Here is a 26,368-nt window from a genome sequence, read left to right on the forward strand (position 1 = left end):
TTTTGGCCCCCACGTGTCATGGTTCTGGGGTGTAGTGGCCTTGTGCTGCCACTAGAAGGCACCTGGCCTTTGAGAAGTTCTTCATTTGTTCCAGGTGTCTGATTTCCCAATTATTTTCACCTGGGGAGGTGCCTTTATAAGCACTGACAGAACAGCCATCTGCGCTTCTGTGTAAAATCCTGTTAACACAAAGCCGGTACGGTAGAGGTAGAGGTAGAGGTAGAGGTAGAGGTAGAGGTAGAGGTAGAGGTAGAGGTAGAGGTAGAGGTAGAGGTAGAGGTAGAGGTAGAGGTAGAGGTAGAGGTGGACGGTTTACTGAACTGTGTTGTGGTTGGTTCTGTGTCCTCTTAAGGCGAGTCAGTCTCTTAGCGCAGTGAGCGCATTCTGACACCTTAAGAGCATTTATACTTTTATTTTGAGCTTGTGTGAGCCGGTGGGTATCGGGACGTTGTCCTGGGTAATGTATTTTGTTTGTGTTTTTCTGAGCTGCGTCTCAGGGTTTTCTTTTCGCTGAGTAAGTTTTGCTACTCAGTTGTCTTTTCATTTGAGACCAGTTTTGGGTTTGGTACCAGAGCTTCGCCTCTGTACCACTGGTCCTTTTCTTTTTTCGCCCTGGTTTTCACGGGTCGCTTTCGGTTTCGCGAGCCAGTTTTACGGCTGGACAAGGGGGTCCTTCGGAGTGGTTTTTTTACTCCTTGTTTTTTTTTTGTTGTTGTTTAGGATCCTTTGTGTGCGGGAGTTGCTCTCCCAAGGATCTTATTTGTTTTGTGTTTTACTTTCGGGTGTTCCCCTTCCTTTGTCCTTCGGGACTTTGTGTCTAACGCTTCCGGTAGCGTTAGCTTTTCGTTCCCCTATATTCATCGCTTCTGGTTCTCCAACACCCCCACACCGTGGCCATCCTGTGTTTGTGGCAAATTACTGGTGGTTTGCATTTGCATATTAGTCACTGATACATTCATGCATATATTAGTCACTGATGCATCCATGCCTGCCTCTTGAATAGAGTTTCTGATTTGTTGGGTAGGTGTTCGGGGGTTTTTCTTCATCATGGTGAGAATTATTCTTCATTAACTTCTTTGCCCTACCAGGCGATTACTGATCTCCTCAGTGCTCTCTTTCTTCTTAATGATGTTCCAAACAGTTGGTGTTGGTAAGCCTAAGCCTAAGGACCTACCTTTTCACCCTTTATACTATAGGTGACAATTAGGTCCTGAACTTTTGCTTGCATGGAGGCAAATGGCAGCCATTTTAAATTATACAAGACAGGTCCACTTACTTTTTCTTCTTTATTGAACGGGTTCTGCAAGGTTGGGACAGCTCCTGAGATGGAAAACAAACGAGAATGTGAAGTTTATGAATAAACTTTAGTGGGGTTAGAGAGCAGTAGCATCTTAAAAACTTTACCAGTCTCACCTTATTATCATTACAACCTGGGATTTTATAAACTATCAACAAGTGGCACTGTCACCAAATTGCTATATATATATATATATATATATCATGACCAACTATTATATACCACATATAGATGATACATGGTATTTTTTATGTTTCCAATTAGAAATTTTGAGTAAATAAAATGTTTTATTTTTGCAACATTGCCTAAACAAAAGAGCTTCTTTAGAATGAGAGTTAAAGTAATTTAGCAAGCAGTTTTCATTTGTTTTCATTTCATTTCATTTGTCTTCAGTATATTTGTATAACAATATTTTAAATGTTTTGTGTTTGTTTTATGGTTTTATGCATTATTGTGCCACAGGTAATTCCCAATTCACCTTTATTCATGCATATATTGTCCAGATGTTCCCCCATATACTTGTATTAATGTTAATCCCTGTAACATGACGTTTCATCAAGCAAAAACCATGTAATACATTCCATTGTTTTTCACCGGTCTCGTTTTACACATGTCCCTCAAACAGCAAATGAACACAGCACACTATTTAGGATTTTCTCTCGCTACATTTTCCTGTTTACCATGTGAGCCATACATTTTATTTGTGCTGAATCTCAAAAATACCTTTGAAGCAGATACATACATTTTAAAATCGAGTCCCCTATTTAATCCTATTATGTCCAATTACTTGTCTGCTGGAATGTACCGCCATGCATTCACAGTAGCCTGTAGCAGCTCTCGGCGCGCACACGCACTGGAAAGGCGCATGCTCTGACACAGATGATTCCACCAGTAGGTGGCGCTGTGCTCACCACTGGGAATGCCGGTACTGAGCCGTGCCACTCGCTGCTCTGCTCCGGGAGGATTGCCCGGCTGCGCATCCTGCTGGGAATTAAATGCTCCCGTGCACCACTGGTGTTGTGGACTGGCTCATAGAGGCTGTCCATGGAGCCCTCCTACAAAGCATAGGGGAAATTAGTGTCATGTCAGAAGAGTGTCAGAAGAGTAATTATTTCTATGGCTGACAACGGTTCATCACAGAAGTCGCAGGTGGCATGGATTCATAGATTGATGTCTCTTTTTTTTTTTGTTTTTAGTGCTTTTTTTATTTTCCAGCAGTTTAGAATGCAGCCTGCATTTGATGGCTGTTTGATGGCTGCTGTCAACAGTGTTGCTGCTCTTTATAGAGGCAGAGAAATGTCATGCAAAAATCAAACCCTTGTTAATTGTGTTAACCTTAGTAAATTCAATGGAATGCATAATCTGCCACACAACTCTGCCCACTATTTGCGCAATCCTCCCTTAAATGCGTAGGCTATGCATTAAGGAGAGAAGCGCAACCTTGACATGACTCATGTGGATCACACATACAGCGCTTCCACCACCGTACACCTCTTTGATACATAAGACACGTTTCTGGGGCAGAGTGCGTCATATTTGTGTCTGAAAATTGTCACGGTTTCTGTGCAGGGTAGATCATTTTTCTGTGCCTGCACCGGCTCAGTGGTTAGCATTCCGATTAGCCACTCGGCTAGTCGTTATTTTGGTGTGTGGGGACGATTAGTTCGAGCTTGCAGATTAGCCACTCGGCTAATCGTTATTTTTGGTTCCTGTGGGATGATTGTACCTGCTCTAACATTCCTTGCATTCCTGCAGGATTACCTCTGATCTGGTTCACCTGTTGGTTGCTCACATCTTCCGCTGATTACCAGCCACACCTGGGGCTGGGTATTTAAAGCGTCAGTAGGCAGTGGAACGGTGCTTGAGTGTAATGTGTTTTGCTCTAGCCAGTTCCCTGTCGCGTTTCTGAGCAAGGTGTAAGGATCTTAGGAACCAAGGAATTTATAAAGAATTCAGACTTTAGTTTGTTTTTGTTTTTTAGGAAAAAGGTATTCGGACAGTATTTGTCCCGATTCTGAGGTTGGCGGTTTTAAGGGGTTATTGTGTCACCTTCGGGGCACAAACCTTTCTGCCTCTTACTAACCAGTTTTCCCCCTGGTTTTAGTTGGCCTCAACATCTTCTGTTTGTTTTTTAAAAGACATTTTCTTTTTCTCAGCTTCGGTTCGAAGTTGTTTATTTTTCATTTCTCATTTCCCTGTTCCTTTATTTTCCTTATATACTCCTTCTTCCTCAGTTACCCGTTTAGGGGTTTATTATTCATTATTTGGGATACGTCCCCTAGGAGTATAGCACCCCTTTCTTATTTCGTCTCTCACGAGACTCAGTGGTTACTGGAGTGCCCTTTGGTAGCTTATAGATCCCCTGTTTAGTCGCGTCTGGTCACCCTTCCCTGCCCTCACAGAAAATAGTCACGAATGGCTTAGTAAAGCTGGGCCTTATTGTTTATGTTATAGGAACAGATATGTATTGACGTAGATCCATTGTGTAAATTAAAGATTTGAGACACTGCATCAAAATATTTGTTGTTTACATTCCTTTCTATTGCCTGTCCTGGGACATTGAAAAGATATATGGACAGTCAGAAGGACTGTCTGTCACCCCAGAAATTGAAAACGCTATGTTGGTGACCTCATAAATACATAAAAACTATTTTCTATACTTAAAAACATTATTCATGTCCCAGTATCCACAATGAAATGAGACCCACTGGCCCAGTTTCTGTGACCTAAGCAAGCAAATAGCTTCAGCCCAATTCAGCAGTGTTTTCAGTATCAAATCACCTGTGACAGGGTACACCTGACACCTTTTGCATTCTATTTACTTTGCACTGCTGTTCATATATAAGAAAAAATAATATGAAACAAGAAGAGAATCCTTTGATATATAAAATGTAAAATAACAGTTCTGACTGTGACAGCACAGAACTCATTCTAATTAGAAAAAAACTATCTACAGTATATAAGTTTCTACAGGATTTTCACCTAGGTCAGGGTGTAGTCTGATTACTCTACTAGCACAAGCGCATAGTATCAGTACATACGTTGAGCTGCCAGCAAAATGACCACAGTGAGACTGAAAATAGACATTTAATCTTGGGGCATGGTGATTATTTATTTCTAATCCATGAATTGGACATGTTCCTCCCTGCATAACCTGGTAAAGAGCTCAGAGTCTATGCTGTTAATTAATTCTGCAGCACCAACATTTCCCCGACCTCTGTGTTTGAATTTCATGTCTCCACTGCTTTATTGCAGTTTGGTCGATTAAATTTTTCTATTTGCAGACTTTGTTGTGCATGTAGACTGCACAAGAGAAGACATGTGCTTCAAGGAAATATTCCAAATTGAAATGAAATGAAAATGAAATTTAAAGCATAACACAAACCTGATTTTAAATGTTTATGGTTAACTAGAATGTGCTGACTTGGTTTAATATGAATCATAATTGCATTAAGTTAACTAACATCAGTCAAAAACAAAAACATATTAAGTTTAAAAATTTACACAAATCGACACGACACATCTGAATATCCTAACCAAACCCAACATAAAGATCACAAGCTAGCTCTGAGCAAGCCAACAGAACATCCTTCTCAACATGACATAATTTTACAGCCACACAGATCATTCGTGTAGCAACTGTGGTGCACTTTTGTGAAATGAAAGAACAGCGCACAAGTAAAATAAAAAATCATAAAATAAACATTCTTATGTTGTCAGCAGAAGCAAGACGAATTATGAAGCATCACAGGTTTTTCTTACCAATGAAAAGCAGAAGAGGTTCATTTTTGAGTTGCTTTTCCCTTCCGAGCAGTGGACAATGGAGTGGTAATGTGTCCTAGACAGAGAGAACAGCCTCTGTCCTGATGCCTGCCTACTGTCTCACAGATTAATTCAAGATTAAATCCGTCCAGTAGCCTAATCCCAGATGTAGAGAACCATTGCTATCCAAGACAGCTCTGATAACAGACAGGCTCCATAATCACAATATCTCACAGAGATCACACAACCTGACCATATTGCTGTTTTGGCATAATTAATTGCAGAATTAAGAATGTGTTATTGCTTTGTTACCAAAAGGCCTGAAAGGCATTAAAAACCGTAAAACATCACGTAAAAACACTGCTAGGCTACTTTATGCACTAAAAAAAAAAAAAATCGAATTCTTATTCTTTTTGGGTAAAACGAATAAATAAGCTACTAAATAAAATAGAGAGATGGTGCTTGTGACCACATGCCCATGGGCCGCGCTCACCATGGGCATAGGCCTACGTTACGGTACATTTTTAGCAAGTGCATTCTTTCTACTTTAAAGGGGCTGCTCAGTTCTCTCTATAATAGGGTCGACAAGGCCTAATCTTCAGTAATGAGGCTGATATGATGTACTCTTTCTGTTCGAATGAGTGCCATGTAATAGGCCAGTCAATGGCTACGCTGATCAGTTATTATTACTTTAGTTTTTCTCTGCTTTCAAATAAAGAAAGTGAATTGCTTTAATAAATTTAATATCAGGTGAGTTCTAGGCCTCATTCCAATGGCAGCCACATAATGGTTTTGGTCTGCAAGTTCTGGTACCTGTAGAAGCCTACTGTGAAGTTCAAGAGTCTGTAAAATGGGCCCATCAATCCCACAGTCTTTTAACAGTCTGTTTTAAACACAAGCAACATGTGGTCCATACCCTTTATTTATGTCCATTTACAGATAGGCCCAGTGGTTGGCATAGGAAGCTGTAGTCATAATGGTGTGGGGTCTGCTACTGGGAGTGCAGCTGATTCAGATCTAAGACACATGGCGAATACTACATTTGCTGTTACCATACAAGCAGTGCACAGTAGCATAATATAGAGAAGCATTCAGACACCCTTAAGTATGCACAGCAGGGAAGGATTTAAAGCATTTGGTCTTTTTTGTCCATTCATATGTGCATTTTTAAAACAAGTTTGTGTCTGCTATTTGCACAATATAGCATCATTTAACTTTGTTCCATTGCTTTCCACTCTCATGGTCATTTGCCGATTGATCATACGACAGCTGCATAGCACATTGTTTTAAGCTTTGTAGTGTTGTATCGAAATAAAATGCAGCGTAATGATGTGTAGGCCTCAAGTGTGTCTCCTTTCTAAGAGGACATCTTGAAACTGCAGACCTCAACCATCAGAGCTGGTAAGGACCTGTGGAGATTCACTCTGCTTTGCTCACCTAGGTGAGCTGAGTGTAAGCTCAGAGGGCATGGTGACCCCTATCAAGATGATATTAAGATCAATTGCAATGCAAACCGTACTTTCATGGATGTGACCTTGGCTTTAGCGCAAAACTGCGTTTGGGTCTCTAATTGACACCAGTTGCCAAACAAAGGGTACTAATTGATGTCATTATTGAAAAGGAGCAGGTGGCAGAATTCCCAGACGCCGGGGAAGGGCAAGCAGGTTGAGCGATCATTTAAACGAGGGGTGTCGGATCTGCTCGCTAGTGACTCACGAGAGACAAGAACTACGAGGGCAAGCCTTGAAGGTGAAACATAAAAAGGTGGTTTTCTACAACAGCAGCCAAACTGAGGACTCGCCACCCTTTGTTTTAGTTCCAGGACTAGCTCGGCAGGGTTCCAATATTATGTTCACTTTCAAACATCGCTTTCATGAATGTTTAAAAGTTAAATTAGAGTCTTGTATTGTAATCCTTATTTGATCTGCGAACTATTCAGTGCAATAAATACTCTATTGAGTTGACTTCAGCTTGGACCTTTTTTTTCTTTTTGGTTTTTTCCATTGCAGTTTTAGAGGAAAGAACGAATGAAATTTGTGCATGAAGGAATGTAGGTAGTTATTTTCACAATATGCAAATCTGAAATCTTCTTAATATCTGATATCTGAAGTGCCATGGGAAAAAATTGAAAAACGTGGAAGATTAATACATATCTGACCTACATTCTTGTCTTTGATTAAGATTGGAAACATCACAGACTTCCCCAAAGCAAAAAGGCAATTTATATTTAAACCTGCCAAGATTTGTGGACTGAGCCTAGAGAGCAACAGGTCACCAAAAGAGGCTAATCTCTAAGGAGGATGATTGTCTTAAAATATGCCGAATTATGCACATTTTGTTACAGCCTTATTCTAAAATTGATTAAATTATTTTTTGTTCTCATCAATCTACACACAATACCCCATAATGACAAAGAGAAAACAGAATTTTAGAAATTTTTGCAAGTTTATTAAAAACTGAAATATCACATTTCCTTAAGTATTCATACCCTTTTGCTATGACACTCAAAATTTAGCTCAGATGCATCCTGTTTCCATTGATCATACTTGAGATGTTTCTACAACTTGATTGGAGTCCACCTGTGGTAAATTCAATTGATTGGACATGATTTGGAAATGTACACACCTGTCTATATACACCTATATAAGTTCCCGCAGTAATAACAGTAATAATGTCATTTACAAAATTGTATTATCCTATCTTTTCTTTTATTTTAGGACTATTGTCAGTTGAGCTGAAAATTGGGAGACTCAAAACAAAAACAGCTGTTTCTGAAAAATGGTGAAACATACAGCATGTAGGTGTAAATACCATTAAATAAAAGCTGACTCCTTTTGCCTCATATTCATCTTCTTATCTCAAGTCCAAATGCCTTAAGTATATATATAGTGAAAAGAACAAATTTCACTTTCCCATCACCATACTTTTAAGGGCATTGTAGTTTACCACAATGTCCAGTAACCTAAGTACACTGAGAAGCAATATAAAAACATTTAGGCTAGAATATATTTGTAGTAGAGAATGTGATTTATAACAAATAATAAGACATCAATTTATCCACATTCAATGAAGATACACAGTACTATGTTCAATGTTAAATCACCTCTACCAAGTATTTGAATCCACTATGGCCAGAGTGAACTCATACAGGATAAACTCTATAAGAGTTGAATTAACACTGGACAGTTCACTGTCTATTCAATGCACAAAACAGGTGTTTTTTTTTAATCATACATTTTTATTTGATATGCTGTATGTATATAGTAAATTTAAAAAAACTGCCATGCTGTGGAGTGAATTGAATTATCAAATTATAGATAGTGTTTCAGATTAAAATTTGAACCCTTTTAGTATATTGGATTACTTCGGCCTTTCAAAAAGCCAGCCAACCCCTATATAACCACACAGCATTGATGTGAAACAATACATTAAATCAAGGAAGCATTATTTTGGACATCTAATGAAAAATAGTTTATTTTCTGCCTATTTTGTCATTCTCGGGCATTCATCTTGCCCCAAAAAATGCATTGCATCTCACTTGAATCCCTCGACCGAGGGTAAGAAGAAACAGTGCGCTGCACGCATAAGCTTTTTCTCTTACTGTTCAAACTATTTGCTTGGAATTGGTTAGAAGATTGTTCGTAAGATTTTTCCAGGTAATACTACTGAATTTAGAAAATGAATGAATAAATCAATCCACTAATACTTGTTTGCATTTTTATACAGTGTGCTGATGAAATTGGAAAACAATAGAAACCTTGTGAGTTGTTAAGGCTTTATCCTACAGTAGGCCCCCATTGTATTAACATGGGCTGAACCACAGTCATAGAATATGTTAGTCATGAAAATCAAGAAAAATCATAGAAAATCTAATTTCAGAAAGAATTTCTGTAATTTACCTGTCAACCACAACCAATCATATTTCCCTCTTGTAATCCAGATGTGCCTATTGAGGCCGCACACAATAAAATAACCCAGCAGTTGTAATTACTCTGCTTATGTTGCTTAGTATAATATGAAAGCTGTATCTTATTAGGTTTCAAGAATAATTTTAAAAAAACTGTGGTAAATTACCTTTGTTGCCACTGGGAGGCTGACCTTCTGACAGTTTTATGCAATGTTGTTTCAGGTGCCTGTTCTCTCTCTATCCATCAGAGGGTGCTGCTGTACTTTTGTTACAATACATTTCACAGGAACTTACTGCTTTTCTACAGTATTTTGAAAAAGGCAGTGGCAAACTTTTAAAGGAAATGAATGATCAGACTAGCATGTAAATGAGTACATTCCTCTTGATAGATTTATGAATTTCCCCAGAATATCTGTGAGAGATTAACTGGTGTGCCTCTGAATGGTTACACTTTTTTGCATCGTACAATGGTGTCCATGAAAGCAAAAAAAAAAAATTGTTTTTACTTTTCCTGGGGTGGTGGGGGTTGGTTGATGCTTCAGTGTTGATTGCCATCATGATAAGCCTTCTGCTTAAAATACAAATGTTTAAATGTTGTGCTGGAATAAGCTTCTGGACTAGTTCATTTTTAATGGCAACATGTTGCTGTGCCTCACAGTTGCCTGCCAATAGGGCTGTGGTTAAGTGTGCTCAGGGTAGATTAATATAACGCAAGGTTTCTGGGTCCAACTGCAACCCTGCATTATTAGAGAGCTGAAATCTTTACTCCCACCTCCTTTCCCAGCATCAATAAGTTGTCCAAACAGGCCTCTCCATTAAGATGCTTAAATTATCTGTGATATACGACGGTGGGCAATAAAGCTTATCTTCAGGCCTTCAGGTTGTCAGCAAATTAAAAACAAAATGGAGGGGTTAGAGAGGCTAAATCAAATGGGTCGGGACCAGCTGAATGCTGGACCAACCAAAAGTGGGAAAAACACCATGCTCAATATTGTTGGCTTGCACTAGTAATTTGTGTGTAAGAAATACTGGATTTGGAGGTGAATGATTACCTTTAAAAGTGTAATTATTCTAAACCTGTTCGCAATCGTTTTCCATCAGGAGAAATTTCTTTTTGATTATTTCATGTGAAGTTTACATTGTTCTACAGGATACCTTTGTGGTGTTTACAGTTTAAACATCACATCAAATAATTTAAAATATAAAACAACTGAACAACCTTTTTTCATTAAATGATTTTTAAACACAAATGCAATGCTTCAGTTTTAGTTCTCTTGTGGGTAGTGTACTGTACATGTTTAAAAGTAGAATGCGATAATATAGGTATTTTCAAAACCTTGAAACTTTTAATTCTTAAAAATTTCCTTCATTGATTTCTCTGGACCTTAATGAACAAAGCTGATGGTTTATTTTATTTAATGAGTCTCTGTCGACTCCCCTGATATATTGTTTATTATGCTAACGCAAGGTTTTTCCCATCATGCTCCTCAGACGCAAGTTGTGTGCAATGTGATCCAATGAGAAAAAAGTGGATGGATCAATTATTTTAATTTGCCACTCAAGGTAAAATCAACAGTTCATTTTGGAAAATAGGTTTGACCCAAACCAATTTCAGGTCAAATACAATGACTGTATATGCACTGGAGAGATATACACATTGATGCAAAACAAATCAGTGGCTGATTGGTGATACTCTGAAAGCTTGTTAATCACAAGTAATCAAAAATGAAGCCCCCCCCCCCCCCCCCCCCATTTATTAATGACAGAATTGAAGTTGAACTAGCTTTACTTGGGGATTAACAAGCTTGATGTGTTGTAGATCAAGACCATATTGAAAATTAATTTTGACCCATACTTTTTTTAAGCTTATGTCATATAATGGTAACAAATTATAACTTGACCACACAAAGTAATGAAATGATTGGTGGGGCAAGAAAAAAAACTTCCATTTTGTCAATATATCTTTTGATGGGCTGAAAATCAAACACAACATTAGATTAGATAATCAGGCCCGCTCCAATTTAGTGCTTAATCTTGTTTATATCTTGGGTTAATTATCCAGTGCCCTGGAGATAGCATAATGGCCTCTCATGGACTCACCTAATTTCTTCCTGTGGGATTCTGGAAGCATACATTGATTATTTATTTTGAGCTGTTCAGGACTTCTTGTTTATTTCATGAGAGGCAGGACATGTCTTTCTGTAGGAAAAGTCGTACTACTTCCTCTGGACTGTCATTTCATCGTTCAGTCTAAGTTTGCACATAAGAATGATTCCACATAACAGCAGTGTTTCTAGGAAATAATCATTCATAAACCATAATTCATAGACCTCACCAAAACTGTTACCGGTTGGCTCTGAGTTTTTGTTGCATGCGGTCTTTCGTTTAAGCAGAAGAGAAACTGCCTCCTTCAGCTATCTTTTAGAATCACGAGTAAGACAGAAAGGAGGGGGGAGGGATCAAAACGGGAGCGCCTGTCAAAAATTGAGCAATGATGTGGTCTCATCACCCTCTCTACGCAGCTCCTGCATACCTTTGCTGACCCCTGACTCCTTCAACGTTCCCAGAATCTGGTCTCTGGGGTTGGGACCTCGGGCCGGTCCCAATGACCCTCCCTTACGTTTGACGCCCTGTCCTCCAGTGAAACGAGCGAGTGAAACATTTCACCCCTGGAGTGGATGACCCTCCTCCGCGCCCTTGTCCCTCAAAGGCATTTGCGGGTGCTGACCTTCCCCGACCTTTCATTAGCTCTTCCCTTTATTGCGCCATTTCCTCCCAGCTGCCCCGTCAGCACTTCGGAGAGGCAAGAGGGAGGGCCAGGTGGCGGAAGCGGGCTTCTCGGTCCAGCCTCTTCCAAAAAACGTTGTCTCGTAACTGCCGTGTCCCCTGCATCCTGCCTGTCTCTGCATTGCCGACCCCACCCCCAGATCTTATCTGAGTCTGAGCACCGCCCGCACGTCACTGAGGATGGAAAGACTTCATATTCTCTGAGTTCTGAGTTATGAAGATAAACTCTTTGGCAGCTGATTACGAGTCCAACATCACTGACAGGGATTGTCAGATGTTTCTCACTGTGGGTCAGTCTTTCACCTCGGTTAGCGCTTGCGGTATTTCACATACACACGGGCACTGCTTTACCCTCATTTTGTTAAAAAAGACATTTTTGCTGGCTTATGTTAGTTTAACTGCCCACGGGTTGCTGTGTGATAAAAACAGTAGCACAGGAAGGAGCTGCTCAGCCAGGTGTATACAAGGCGCCACCAACGTGATGAGTTCTCTCACTCCCACTCTCGTTTGTACTTTTTTAATCTCCGCTTTTGGGAACCACAGGAGCAGCCCAGCTGCATCCTGTCTCTGTTACAGTTTGTTATGAAGCCCATTTCAAAACGGAGGCGGTATATTGTAGCATAAGTGCAACTCTGTAAAAAAAAAAAAAAAAAAAAAAAAAAAAAAACTTTTACATTGTTTTACTGGCAAAAAAAAAAAAATGTTGCCAATAGAGTACCATAAAATTCCAATAGATGTCTATAAATAAGAATCACGATGTGTTACTGTGAAACAGATTTTTCACTGTAGCTGTTTTAAAGTAATTACATGTAATTCCATGAATTACAGTATTTAGCTGGTAACTGAAGTTGTGAATAAAGTACTGTAAGAACAGTATTGTACAGTAAAGAACAATCAAAACATTTCAATGTAATGCAAATCTTCTCCAACTCTTCTCCAAACTGGACAAAAACGAATCCAAAGGGCTCATTGCACACAAGAAGGCCTTTTATTACAAGCAACACCACAGGTTTCATCGGGTTGTCCTTGTGTGCGATGAACTCTTTGGATGCCCTCTGAATGTTTTCTGCTCTCTCCGGCACCCTGGAAGGTACATAAGGCTGTGCCTGAAACTTTTTTTTACAGCTACTGTAGCATCAGGAATGAAATCAAATGAAACTGCCTACCTGATTTTTTTCATTGTAGTCACTACTATAAAATTGAGTTCCCTTCTCTGAATCAGGGGCAGAAATGACCTACCAGCACCAAAGTATGCTTTATGAAGCTGGTGCCACTCTGCTGGAGTTGCACAGAGGTATCTAAAATTGTGGAAATTTTTTGAGCACACTGTTTAAAGTAAGTGTGCTTACTTTCAAATCTTAATATCCACGGATGTACAAGAGGCCCATACTTAATGATGAGCTCAGCGTAGTGACGTAGATAGTGATTCTTTGGCTTAAGGAGGTGACCTGGAAAGGTCTTAACCTTAAAATGAATGCATTCCCCACAATGAGGACTTTCAAATATTCAACCTGATCTAAAGTAATTACTGGTGTACCTATATATCCAACAATTTGGCTCAAGTACCGTCCCCCATTATCTGAGGGATTTTTAATCCTGTCCTCGACTAAAAGACGTAACATTCTCAAAAGACACCAGTTTTACAAAGCGTGTCCAGATGATGTCTCAATACATGGCCTGATCTCAGGAGGTTTGACTTTAGCATCTGTACCAAGATATTTATATTGAGTGACGCATCTATTCAACTCGATATAGGTAAAAACACTTTACCAAATAATTAATGAACTGTGCAATCTCACATGAGACAGTGACCTACCTCACAGAGATTTGGAAAGAGGCAATCCAGTCTGACAAACATGAAAGTACCTAAGCTGGTTAAAAAGTGAATCAAATTTGATGCCTCTAGCACTGTTCTTGTCAACAGCTTCTTGTATGTGCTGTTGATAAGGCTGAACAGTTCTGGTTGTATATATTCACTCCTACTAAAAATTTACATACAGTAAAGCCACTAATATTGCGAGAGCCTAAACCAGTGGTTTTTCAAATGGTGTGCCACGGCACACTAGTGCGCTGTGTGGCAAGATCAAGTGTGCCATGGAAATTTGAAGGACAATTTTATATAGCCTGTCACACGCCAAGCGTGACACCCCGGGGAGGAGAGATGCGGCAGTACCGGGTAACACCGTTTCTGTCGCGTGGAGAGAGAGAGCGCACACAAACATACATTAAATAAAATTAAACGGACCACTTCACCCTTTCTTTCAGTTCCCTGCTCTGTAGCTGACCCGCCTTCCCGGCCAGGTCCAGCTCCTCCAACTTTTCAGCTGAGGATTCCTTTCTTGGTCTTTAGTGCTAAAACGAACCGAAACTCATAATTGCGCTCTCGGTGTTAGCTCCCGGTCTCGGCCCCAAATTGTGGAGGTGGTGCCAGTGTCTGCGGAAGTGAGTTACGCCGTGGGTCTGGACGGTTCCATGCTTGTTTTTTTCTTTGTTATTTTAATTTGTTGTCCTAGTTTATTGTTTTCGCCCAGGACCTGTGAGGGGGAAGGGTGAAGATGGTAGAGTTTGTGAGGTTGCGCCCTCTCTCTCTCCATGCTGCAACCAACGGTGTTCCGCGGCACTGTCGCATCTCCCTCCCAGGGGTGTCACGCTAGCATGTGACATCCTTCTTCTGCTTCTTCTTCTTTTTCCTGCCAAATACATCATCACACATGCTCTAGGCCCGCAAAGTATAGATCTCCCCATTGGACATATAGCTGCATCGCCCAATGGAAACATCGGATACACACGCAAAATGGATATATAGAGGTGCACGTGTTTTTTAATTTAAAAAATGCTGGTGACCACAGCCCTTCCCTAGAAGCTCAATGGTAGCACAGGACCTTTGGACGAGTGAGAGGCATGGGTTCAAATCCTTCCTCTAACTTGTTGCACTGGCTTTCTTGCTAACTATTAATTTCCTAAAAAAAAAAAACTTAAGCTACTGCTTTTGCAACTGTATAGTCTTTGCAGAAAACTCGTTTATATTCCTGATATCTGTTCTCTGTCAGGCCCACATTCCACACATTATATTGTTTCATGGCTAGGGTTCACATTTTGACAATAGTCCTGCTAAAACAATACTTCAAACCTGAAAAAGTCGTCTACCTCCTTTAAAAGAATGAGCTCGACGACAGTTAAGAATATCTTTTTTTATTGCAAAAGCATGTTCTATTGTTTGAACCTGCTTGGGTAAAATACACCCACACTTTTAGCCAGCTTTGCTTTCAGCATTTTGACTTTAATGTTAGCTAGCATGCTAATGAGTTGACAGAGTGAGTGTAAAATATTTTAGTACAGATGCCACCAAAATTAAGCACTGAAATGCTTGTTATTTGGTCCAGAAAGTAACATTATCGACCACTGTGCCGTTTCTACTGTTTACTACGTTTTAACTAGGTTACTTTAGCTACCAAGCAAATATCATGTTTCTAAATGAATGTTAGCTAATCCTATAGATCCTATACTGACATACAAACAATTAGCAGGTCTGTCATGTACACAATAATACATTAGAAACATTTCCATTTAAAAATATGACATACACTTTCATTTATTTGTCATTCATGGTAAAGGAAAAAATGACTGAATCCATGCCTATGTGTTCCTTTCAGCTAGAATATATGTGTGTTTGCATGTATTTATGTGTATGCATATCTCTCTCACAGCCTACATTTACTGTATATGCATTACTATTATCGGTTACTCGTAACAAACACAGTACAAAAAGAAATGATATCTTAAGTAAACAGATATCGGGAAAAAATATATATTCTCATTTTCTTCACAAGGTAAGATGAAAAAACAGGTCAGGTTACTTGACATAATTTAGGAAACATTGAGTAGCACTGTTTTGGAATACAGCTTGTTTAATTTGTGTGAGCTAAGATATTATTTATTGTAACTTTGCCTAATTTTGAAATCAATACTTTTAATGGCAGGCCTAGATTTTGCAAGTTTTAATTAATAACTTACTCACACATACAAAGCACTGTCTATACTGTAACTCATCATTTTTGTAAGTTCAAATGTGTTTTTCTTCATATCTATTATGTGGCAGAATGTCACCTAGGATGAGATAAATAGCAAGCACCTTATGTTTCTTTTCACCAATGGATTTACCACCTCAAATAAATCTTGATATAGTATGAAGGCTAAAGATGACCCTTCAGTCTTGAATAAAACATTTTCTAATGCATTCTACCCATCCAATAGCTTTCAAAATATGTTTTTAAGCTAGGCATGAGTATGCTTCATCATACTGTATATTGACTGACTGCAACTCAGAAATGGCACTGAGCATTTTTTTTAATAGGGACATACAGGGCAAATAAATCTTTCCAATAATCATCCTTACGCAAGTACAAGGCCACTGGTTCAACATAGTTCAAGCTGTTTTTAAAGACAGATGCTGATCTGCACAAAGTAGATTGCAGAACGTAATAAGTTTCACTGCAAAATTACTAATATTAATGTCAGGCATTATATTTTTTTATTCCACTTTACAAATACATGTGCCTGCCCAAGGTCACGAATTTCTTGGAATTCATCAACAATGGTATGAATCACTAATCTAGGCAATAACAGCTTTGCCTGGCTTTTTCAAAGAATGGTCAAATTCTTTGAAAAGAGAATGTTCATCCACCTTTTCAAGACCTACATCTAACTCGGGGTCCTCAGGGTCATCTGTGAAAGATGCATCAAGGGTCTGTGCAGCAGTTCCAGCTGGGGTTGAGAATGCTTTGAAAGGACAGTCATTTTCTCTGCCCTCTTGCAAATGGCCTTTCAGGAGAGAAAGTAAATCTTTCATAAGTCCACATTTAAACTGACAATTTAGTATTTGAAAAATCAGTCTTGTCTAAGTTTGATGAAACTGAGCTCTTATGGTCCATCTTTGAATTTGTAGCAGTTTGTTACAGTGTGGGTCTGTGTTCAGGTCTGTAAGCTCCAGTTTCACATAGTGAGATTATGGAGTGATTTATAAAAATGCTGATAGCATTGCAAAAAATTGGCAGTACATTTGTTTCACAATATTCTGAGTTCTATAAACAATCAAGGTTTTTCACCTTGTTTCAATAATCTTTTCAAGCAATGTTTTTTTTTTTTAAGTTGCTACTTCTGCATTTTCTACTGATCAGAGAAATTGTGTCTGGTCAGGAACAGTAGTTTTGCCATAATCATCAATAGTTTTCAGGGTGTTAATGTAACTCTTGTCATAAGTTTGATTGTGTGAAGCTATTTTTTATTCCAGACAAACAAATAATGATGTCAGCCTCATTGAACTACAGCTTATATTAATATAAGGACACTACAGACTTTAAACCACAGAATACCAACTGGATAGTTTGGGTAAGACTGCTTGGAAGACAGAAAGCTGGCACCAAGGATAATTAGCCAAAAATATGGGGTTGTGAATAAATAGTGCCATTTTAACATATATTTCTGACCATTAAAATGAAAAGCAATCATGATTCATTAATCAAACTTAGTCCATGTTTGGTGGGCAATACAATACCAGCAATTGATCTCACTGAATTACTAAATCTGCCTTGTGGAAAGCAATGTTTTTTCAGTGTTTTGTTTCAATGAAGATGGGTCCTTCTTCTGACGAAAATGTCCATCAGGAGAGCTTTCGCTCACTCGCTTGCCATGGGAACGGTGCTACATGTACCCGAAGTGTGATATTTCACGGCAATACCCCGTCCCACGGGAGTGAATCTGTGTCTAAGCATCGCTGCGATTACCCCCCTTCCTCTCTGACCCACATTTGTTGTGAAGGTGATGTCAGTCATCAGCCTTCACTCAGAGTGAGGCTTGACGGGCGATTGTGAGGCCGTCAGGGGACCCTGAGATGTTTTGCCGCAGCTTGTAGACCTCAATCCACATTAGCCTGACACGGCTGCTGTGACTGTGGGGGTGGGGATGGGGTTGGGGGTTGGGGGGTTGGGGGGGGGGTTATGTATTTTGCTTTTAAATGACCCCCCCCCCCCCTCTCACACACACACACACACACACACATCTAAAGGCTCCATTCACCCTTCACAAGTTCATATTAGAGGCTGGGCTCTTTGGCCTAAGAAGATATCCATGGTCTTCTCTCTCTCTGTCGTTACTGTAAGCTTTCATCAGCATAACATGTTCAAAACCGTTTTCATGAAACTGCGACTTTTTAAAAACACAATTTTCAGCATTTACAAATAATTGATTGCAAAAAAAAAAGTAAAACTGAAAACATCAAAGTGGGGTAGAGTACTAGAATAGGGTCAATGTGAATAAAGTATAGATCACTCAACCAAGAGCTCAACTCTACAACCGTTCGGTCAACCTCTCCAAAACTAAAATACTGATTAAGATTTTAAATGAACAGTGGTCCAGCTCTTCAAGGTTGTTTTAATAGAAGTTAAAGAAGTTAAAGGCTCTGAAATAGTAAGCTTATATGAAATGCTTATTTTTTTTTGTGTGGTCCAAGCACTCTTAAACTATATTTTACTGCTTTAACAGAATATCCCGTACCGTTTTTTTTTTTTTTTTTAATGTGTTAACGTTGTTGTTAGCGCATGGGAAAGCTCACTTCAAAGAGCAATGCATTTTCATATTCCTGTGTTCCCATGGTGTTGTTGCTGTTCATGTTCTCCGATTTTGCAGCCCTCCTGTCTGCATTCATTTCAGTGCTGGCCCCTCCATGACATTTAACCCCATGTAACCTTTGGAGGAGGGCAACCCTTGCTTTCCCCGGCAACTGGCGACCGTGTGACTAATTACTCAAAGCATGCGTTAACACTGACCTGGGTGGCCTTTGAGGCCCCTGAAGTGGCCTTTTGTTAAATCTGTGCAACAGTACAGCACAGTACAAATGCAGCATCACATGAGATCAAAACAGGCATCCCTGCAATACGCAACACAACAGTCACCTAATTGCATTACTTATATTTTAGAAATTAACTCCTAGCGATAGAATTCCCGAAAAAAACAACACTTTATGTAGAAATGAGTCAGGCCTTATGAATGCTCGTTACTGCTTTTCAAAATGTATCAGTGTTAAATGTTAGCTGCACCTGTGCCTACACCCTCATGAACTTGATGGGAATGTACCTCTGAGTCCACGAGTCCAGACAATGGGACTCAACCATGCATGTGAAAATTACTGCCTGGTTCAAGGGGTGCATGGCTCGCCTCCTCCTCTCTTGTCGTATAAATTTGAGCAAGGTTGCGTCTCCGTCTCCTAGCAACCTATTATGTGCTGGGTGACATCAAAAGTTCTGTCCTGTATCACCCTTTGTACACCCCCTCAAGCCCCACCTGTGCCCAGAAATATGGCATCAAAGTCTGCGAGTCAATAGTGAGCAAGTCCAGAGGGCTCTTTTTGGGATTGGGCAATGCATGTAGGAGTGGGAGGTCACTTCCGGTTCTGGCATTTGTAAGTTACCTAGTTATGTAACCATCTTTTCTAATCAGGTCAATTAAAATAAAAACAAAAACAATATCCATTTAACATAGTTAGAATAGTTTTTATGCTACCAAAATTTATTTGCGTAGGACTTACTGTAGAACACCATTATTGAATTCATCAGAAGCTTACACAATGACAACAGCATACAAGCAATCATTTTCTTTTTTATATTTTTATTATGCAGAACAATGTAAACATCTGTTTTAAATGCAGATGTACCAGTCCAATAACACTGAAAACTTCAGCAAAGATTTTCAACAACAATTTAAAAACAATGGAAAAACAACAATTAAAAAATCTTTGATGAATGGATAAATGGATGAATGAATGAATGAATGAATAAATGAATGAATGAAACACAGAATTTATATAGCACTTTTCCAGAAGTACATATTGTTATAGTGAAGTGGGGAACTAATTTCAACCACCACTAATGTGTAGCACCCACCTGGGCAATGCACAGCAGCCAGTTTGCGCCAGAATGCTCACCACACATCAGCAAAGATGGAGAAGGAGTGAACAAACAGCAATACAGCTATAAAACCTCCAATGTAAACACAGTATACAGTCCAGTCAGAAAATGATGTCTGCACTGACATTCACCCAAAATCAACTTTTTTTTTTTTGCAGAAAACTGCAAATTCACCCTTTTCTTTGATTTTGAGCCTCTCTCTCTGGGTTGATGCCCAAGAAGCACCTGTAGACAAAAGGCCGAGACAAAAGCTTTCAACTTCAAAGACATTTCTCCCATTGTTTCTCCAAGGCACACGCAACAATGTTTCTTTCTTTCAAACACCCAATACAACAAAGAACATTACTGAAAGCCAAGAGAGACTGATGCCCCATTTCACAGCTTGATGAACATCCCTCCTGAGAGGCACTGCAGTTCTAAAACTCGAATTAACTAACACGACAAATTGACAAATAATTTAAATATAAAATGACATCATGCAATGCCCACTTCCAAAATTGTTTTACGTTAGTGCTTTAATATCAGATATCGGTGGCTTACAAAGCTAACTCATAAGCAACCTTAATTCCAAAGAAAATAATAAATTACTTAGTGCCAAAAGATCATCCATTCTCTCATCCATTCATTGAATTTGCCATTTTAGATAGCTAGGCTAATGTTATGTTAACATTAACAGTTACCTCCATAATCTGGCACAACACATTCCAGCTACAAAGCCCTAAATATGAAAGTACAACCATTTCAGTTACAACATATAAAAATGTAAGATATATATAGCTGTGTACATTACTGTCACAAAGGGGACCCCATTGGCAGTAGACCTGAACACTGAAATAAACCTTAATTAATATTACTGCTTAATATGGACTGTATCCGTCTGGTAGCCAACTCAATGCAGTTCAGTTAAAATAACACCATATTCTGCTGTAATATTGTTCAGCCTGCATTGATTTCATAGTAATATTCTGGATAAATTGTGAAATATTATTTTTTGAATATATTAAAAACTGTAAAATCCAAGTAGCAATTGATTTCACGGTAAAATGTTATTACAACTGTTTATGGTGAAATATTACTGTTAAATCTTGTAAAATCCAGGTTATCCCCGATTTCACAGCAAAATGCTGGTTATTATATTTTTACTGTGAAATATTATTGTTAAAGCTTGTAAACGTCTGGTCATTTTTAACTGTGTGGAAGATGTCCATTTATTTATGTATTTTACAAATGGATTGCTAACAGCGGGTGTATCCTACAGTAAAGTCTGTAAATAAAGCACTTAATTCCTATAAGTACCTCATCTGAAGGGCAATTAGGATCTGCGTCTGTGTTTGAAGATAAATGAATAAAGACAGGCAGCTGATCTCCACTAAAATCTTGGGAACATTTGTCCCCCAAACGCCGCCCCGTTTGCGAGAATGAGGAGATTGAAATTTTGGATTGCATGGACTGTGATCACGGACTGTGGTTGCAGCCTTTAACCTTTGAAGATGTTAGGTTTTAAAGTTTAACATTGCATTAAAAATATTTTCCAGGACAACTGCTTGCTTTTCACTACATTTTGGCAATTTTCTTACATTCCCTGATGTTTTCCAGGATGCATGGAAAACCTGCCTGTAACAGTTTAAAATGGAGTGCTATTGTTGACCTAAAAATGAGATGCATTTTCCCTTAGAATGTAGCGTGTGTATACTACACCTCTACAAAGCTGGAATCACCCACAGTGTGATTTTGGGATCTGGGGGGCAGTTTGTGTTGGATGGGCAGAAATCGTTAAAAAAAAAAACAAATCTGCAAGTGTTTCAGTATGGTCGTAATTGTAAATCTGGTGTTCACATGATGCCTGCATATTGAAATGTGCAAATGTGCATGGTGTTACTGCTGTTTCTCTGAGAACTCTCCAAATGAACAATGTAATTTCCACAATGTATTTTAATAGGATATTGAAATAAACTTGTTTTCTGGTCAGCAAAATACCCATTCTTTTATACAGTGTGAATTATCAAAAGCAGCATAAAAGAAGCTTACCAAAGCTATTTAGAGCTAAGAAGGGGGAACTGTACAGAGTGTTAAAACTGAGAGTTGTGTTTCCTTTCATGACCAAGGCTTCTATGGCCTTGTCTCCTAATTGTCAACTCCCTAGTCTCCTTATAGGAAGGATTTCAGCTCACAGCCACACAGTGTACTGTAACACTCTGTACCAGGCAACAGAGCATGTGGACACCAAAGATGCATGTGTGAAAAGCCTTGTTAAGCTTCATTTTATAGTGCTCTGAGTGTGAATACCATTTCTGTGGGATTTATTAGGTCGTTTCTGTCCTCAAGGGCTGAGATGGAAACCTTTGACCAGTACATAGCGGAGATCTCTAGGGACTCTAGGGATCAAAGAGTACCAATGTTAAACCAAAGCTACTGTACTCAGCCCATGCAACATAAAACACATTCATCTTAATAAAGCTGTAGCATTGTTAAATGACATATTTTTTGATCTATTGAGAAACTAGAACTGTCTTAGTTATATCTTATTAGTACAGGTATTTTTTGATGAGGAGAAATGCTAGCTAACAGTGATATAAACGAATGTGTGGGAAATACGATCTTTGTGCACATAGAACAAATCTTTGAAGTATTATTTCAATGCATTAAAAATGGCTGCAAAAATAAAAGTGTTGCGTTTATATTTTTGTTCAGTATAGGTTCACATTGAAGTAGTTAATTACTTTTTGTCATTTTGAGGGGTAGTTAAATATAGGAACTACCAAATACTTTTGGCCCTAAAATATTTTTTTCCAAACCCCTTTGACCAAACAGCGCCTCCTCTCTCTTTTCCCCCTCTAATCCTGATTAGTGAGAAGCGCTCCGCTCCACTTGCCGTATAGTGCTTCTCCCTGAGTGCAAAAAGAAGGCATTGCTGGCATGCGTGTCATGTCTGGGGAATATAATACGTAGCCTGAACTACATTTTTTGAGTAATTGTAGTTTTGCAAGCCACATTTCTCTTTAAGTTAGCTTTGCTGTAGTTCAATTACTTTCAGTGTGAAATAATCGGCAGTTACGTCACACTGAAAGCCAACATTGCACACATTATATTATCACAGCTAACAGCTATTAAATGCATACTGTGCCTTTAATAGTTCACCAAGAAAATATTATAAAACAGCCATGCTCAGTCATTACTTCAATGCACTGGCAATCTGTGGCTGACTGTGCACACTGCTGCCCAGTCCTTGCTTGTCTGCCTGTATTTGTTATTCTAAAAAGTTTTCAGTGTGCTTCTGGGCATGGCCATTTTTTTGTCTTTCTGGGTTGTATTTGAAAACCATGTGACCAATAGAAGATGAAGAATGTGTAGTCATGTACCTTTATTGCCACAGGGGCTGGCTGGTAGGGCGCAGACTGGAACTCTTCTAGGTTACTTCCCGGTCTGCTGAAGGGGAAAGGCGGGCTTCCATCAAGCTCATTTAAACAGAGATCAACCCTGAGTTTAAATGAGCTTTCAGCACTGTTAAATGGTTCTGTTCACTGTGGTCGATCACCAATTCCAATAAATATGTTAAAGACATAAATGAATGAACTACTTTTGAACCGCAGCAGGTAAATCTGTACATTGTGCATTTACAAATCACAAAAGATTTCACTTGCTGCAATTCAGTTCAAAGGTTGTTTCACTTAGCTTGTTTACATAAGATAGCTGACCATTTATATTCATAAAATGTGTGGTTATGAAGGGCATTCACTTCCATGGCAATAGCGTATTGCACACTGCAGCACAATCATTTATTTAGCTGTCAAGTATCAAAACATCACTTCTCTCATTAATAGCAGTTAAGTAAGTCACCATCTCTTATAAGGATAGGGAGGATCTTTTGATACAGCGCTGTTTAGTTAATCAATCCCAGAGAATCCCATCTGTGAATCATGCAGAATCATGCAGAATTTATAAGAAACAGGTCAGTTGCAAAAAAAATGAGTATAACAACATTATGTAAGAAATCCTTTAATGGTTGAGCGGTTGCTGGAGGGAATAGCCCAGATAATTACTTTTACTGTGATGAGGAGATCTTGTAAAGAACATTACCAGTTCTGGAGGCGATTCACCACTGAATGAGTAGGCAGTGGGCACCATGTAGCCTGAAATGTAATATGGCAGTAAAGTGGGGTGCTGTCGTTGCCTGGATGTGAGAACAGCAGTGAATAAGTAGTCTTCAGTGCTGTTCTAGAGGTTGCATCACATGCATCAGAGAGCTTCACACAAAATTGAAACCACTGATGTGAGAGGGAGGTCTGCGTAAGCCTTCAGTTTTCCAACAGAATAAAAAGGCTGGTTAAACTTTGGGCAGATAAATGCAGGGCTTTGTGTTTGTCCATTCATAATTGGGACTGCCAGCTGATATGTAAACTTCAGGTATTCTGCCTCACGTCAAAACAAACTTGGTTGCTGAAATAACAAAAAATATGGGAATAACATTTACCCAGGTTTGTTTTCTTTAGAGGTTTTCAGTGGGTTGGGCCTGCATAAATGGGATGTTGAAGTCACCAGGCTGAACATCCAGATCTTTACAGAACACTCATCTCAGAGTATTAAATCTCCACAGCAATGAGTCAAATGCCTCTCTGGCAGGCAGTTTAAAAAATGCTTCCTTTCTTGGACTATGGCACTGCTATAAAGGTAAAAAGCTATAATACATGTAATTTAGGTAATTTTGTCATTTTGGAGGTGGATCTCTCTTTTAATACTACTGTGGCCTTTTCGAATAAAAACCAATAGCATGGGCATGTTGTGAATTTGACTACTTAAAAAAAAGTACTGGCTAAAGTACATAGTCACATTTGGTTTTAGTCACATTTAAGTCATTAAGTCAATATTGTTAGTTTTTGTACAGTTTTAGTTGATAAAAATGAAAAGTAGTTTTAGTCAACAAAAACTAGCAGTTTTAGTCTAATTATAATAAAACATTTTTTCTCTGGAATGTTCTTAGAGGTTACTACTGACTGACCATAGAGTGTTTATGCCAACAACCAGCTCTTCTCACACCACTTCTTTAAATTCTTTTTTATTTGCATGTCCTGGAAGCTCTTTCCACACTGGTTAGACCACATAAGGAGGCCATATCTGGTCCTGGATTTCATGGAAACTTCTGGTGTTACTTATTTAATTGGCCTTAACATTTACATCTCACATTTTAGCTACATTAAGCACATGAATGACAGATAAAGACACTTCTTGTGTCATGATACGAAACATTTTTCTGTGATCTAATCTATGAGTGAACTAGTGTTGGCGTATACAGCCAATTGATTTACTGGTGTGAAAAAAAAACCAGCATACACACTGGCCCTTCAGGACCAGAATTTCCCACTGCTGGGGGAGACTGAAGTTGAGGCCTCCTTGCTTCTTCCGTATGCATGTTCTGGGCTTTTTGTTGAGTTGTCAGTTGTGCAGGCTCCTCTTCAAGGTCAACACACCCTGATGAGAATCCATCAGGGACTAGGCTAATCATTGAGTAACAACAAGCAAGGCTGAAATAACCTAATTATTCGAGGCATGTATTAGATAACGTTTTCTCACTGCCTCCAACCCTGTGAGAAATAGTTTAAATGGGATTAGTTTCCCCTAAATACTCCACAGCTCCAGCCCTTCCAAGGACTGAGCATTACATTATGGGATACTTGTTCTTAGTAAGTTCCAAGAGTGGCTATTTAAATAAAAATGTGCTTAAATTAGTGGATATTTACCTTTATTATCTTTAAAAATAAAGACTGCAAGCCTGACTATTGTACGGGGGGAAAAAGTTAGTCTGCGTTGTTTTTAAGGTCACCCTAAATATAGCAAAAGGGACATATCAATTTTTAGAGCTCTCTAGAGGAAAGCCTTGTTTTCTTCCCAGATAGTTTAGTCTCCTGTGAAGAGTTGCTTTTCATGCTTTCTGGAGGTTTGCGGATTTGTACCATTTTTACAATGAAACCAAATTTGCTGTATTTTATCATTTTCTGTCTGTCCTTTTTTGATAGTGTATACTTTTTTACTGCAAAATATCTGCAGTACGCACAAAACATAAAAAAAGATTACTAGTACCACAGAATGTATCCAGTGAGCTCCATACTGTTTGGGACAAAAACATTTTTTTCTTGTTTTGGCTCTGCACAATTTTAGATTTGCAATCAAACATGGTTAATGCAATCTAAATTCAAAATGGAAGGATGTGTATCTGCAAAAAAGCCCATACTATGTGCTGTTAACAAGAAGAAAAGACTCAAGTGGGCCAAGCACCATCAACACTGGATCAAAAACATTGGGAAAAGGCAGATGCACATCCTTTTAGAGCAGTAAATCATAGTTGCTGTTTCACTGTAGTCAAGGGAACTGGTATCTTGCTAGCTGCCTTGAGTTCATCCTGTAGTTGTGGTACAATTTTACAACTGTTTCTTTTGCTAGACACCACAAGATATTTGTTTACTGCCTCGTGATCTTCTTGGTCTTCTCCTGTTAACATTGCTGCCCATCAGCTGGAACATCAGGTAATTGCATCTGTTTTTTAACGTCTGCGAAAAAAACCGGGTGTTAACTTCTCTCCGGCACAAGGTCAGTGTGGCCGTTCATAAGAGTAGACAACATCAGCATGTTAGAGTAGGGGAGAGTCACTATAAATGTGAC

The 26,368-nt window shown here is 38.9% G+C and overlaps 1 long non-coding RNA gene across 1 annotated transcript; it reads right to left on the reverse strand.

Moving 5' to 3' along the window:
• Positions 1 to 1,279: 1,279 nt before the first annotated feature.
• Positions 1,280 to 23,307, reverse strand: LOC118235430. The gene is made up of 3 exons (XR_004766841.1): positions 23,074 to 23,307; positions 2,209 to 2,352; positions 1,280 to 1,320 (listed from the first exon to the last, which is right to left on the reverse strand). It is a non-coding gene; the product is annotated as an uncharacterized LOC118235430 (long non-coding RNA).
• Between the last annotated feature and the right edge of the window lie 3,061 nt (positions 23,308 to 26,368).

The sequence above is a fragment of the Anguilla anguilla genome, chromosome 9 (assembly GCF_013347855.1).
Source record: "Anguilla anguilla isolate fAngAng1 chromosome 9, fAngAng1.pri, whole genome shotgun sequence".
Lineage (NCBI taxonomy): Eukaryota > Metazoa > Chordata > Actinopteri > Anguilliformes > Anguillidae > Anguilla > Anguilla anguilla.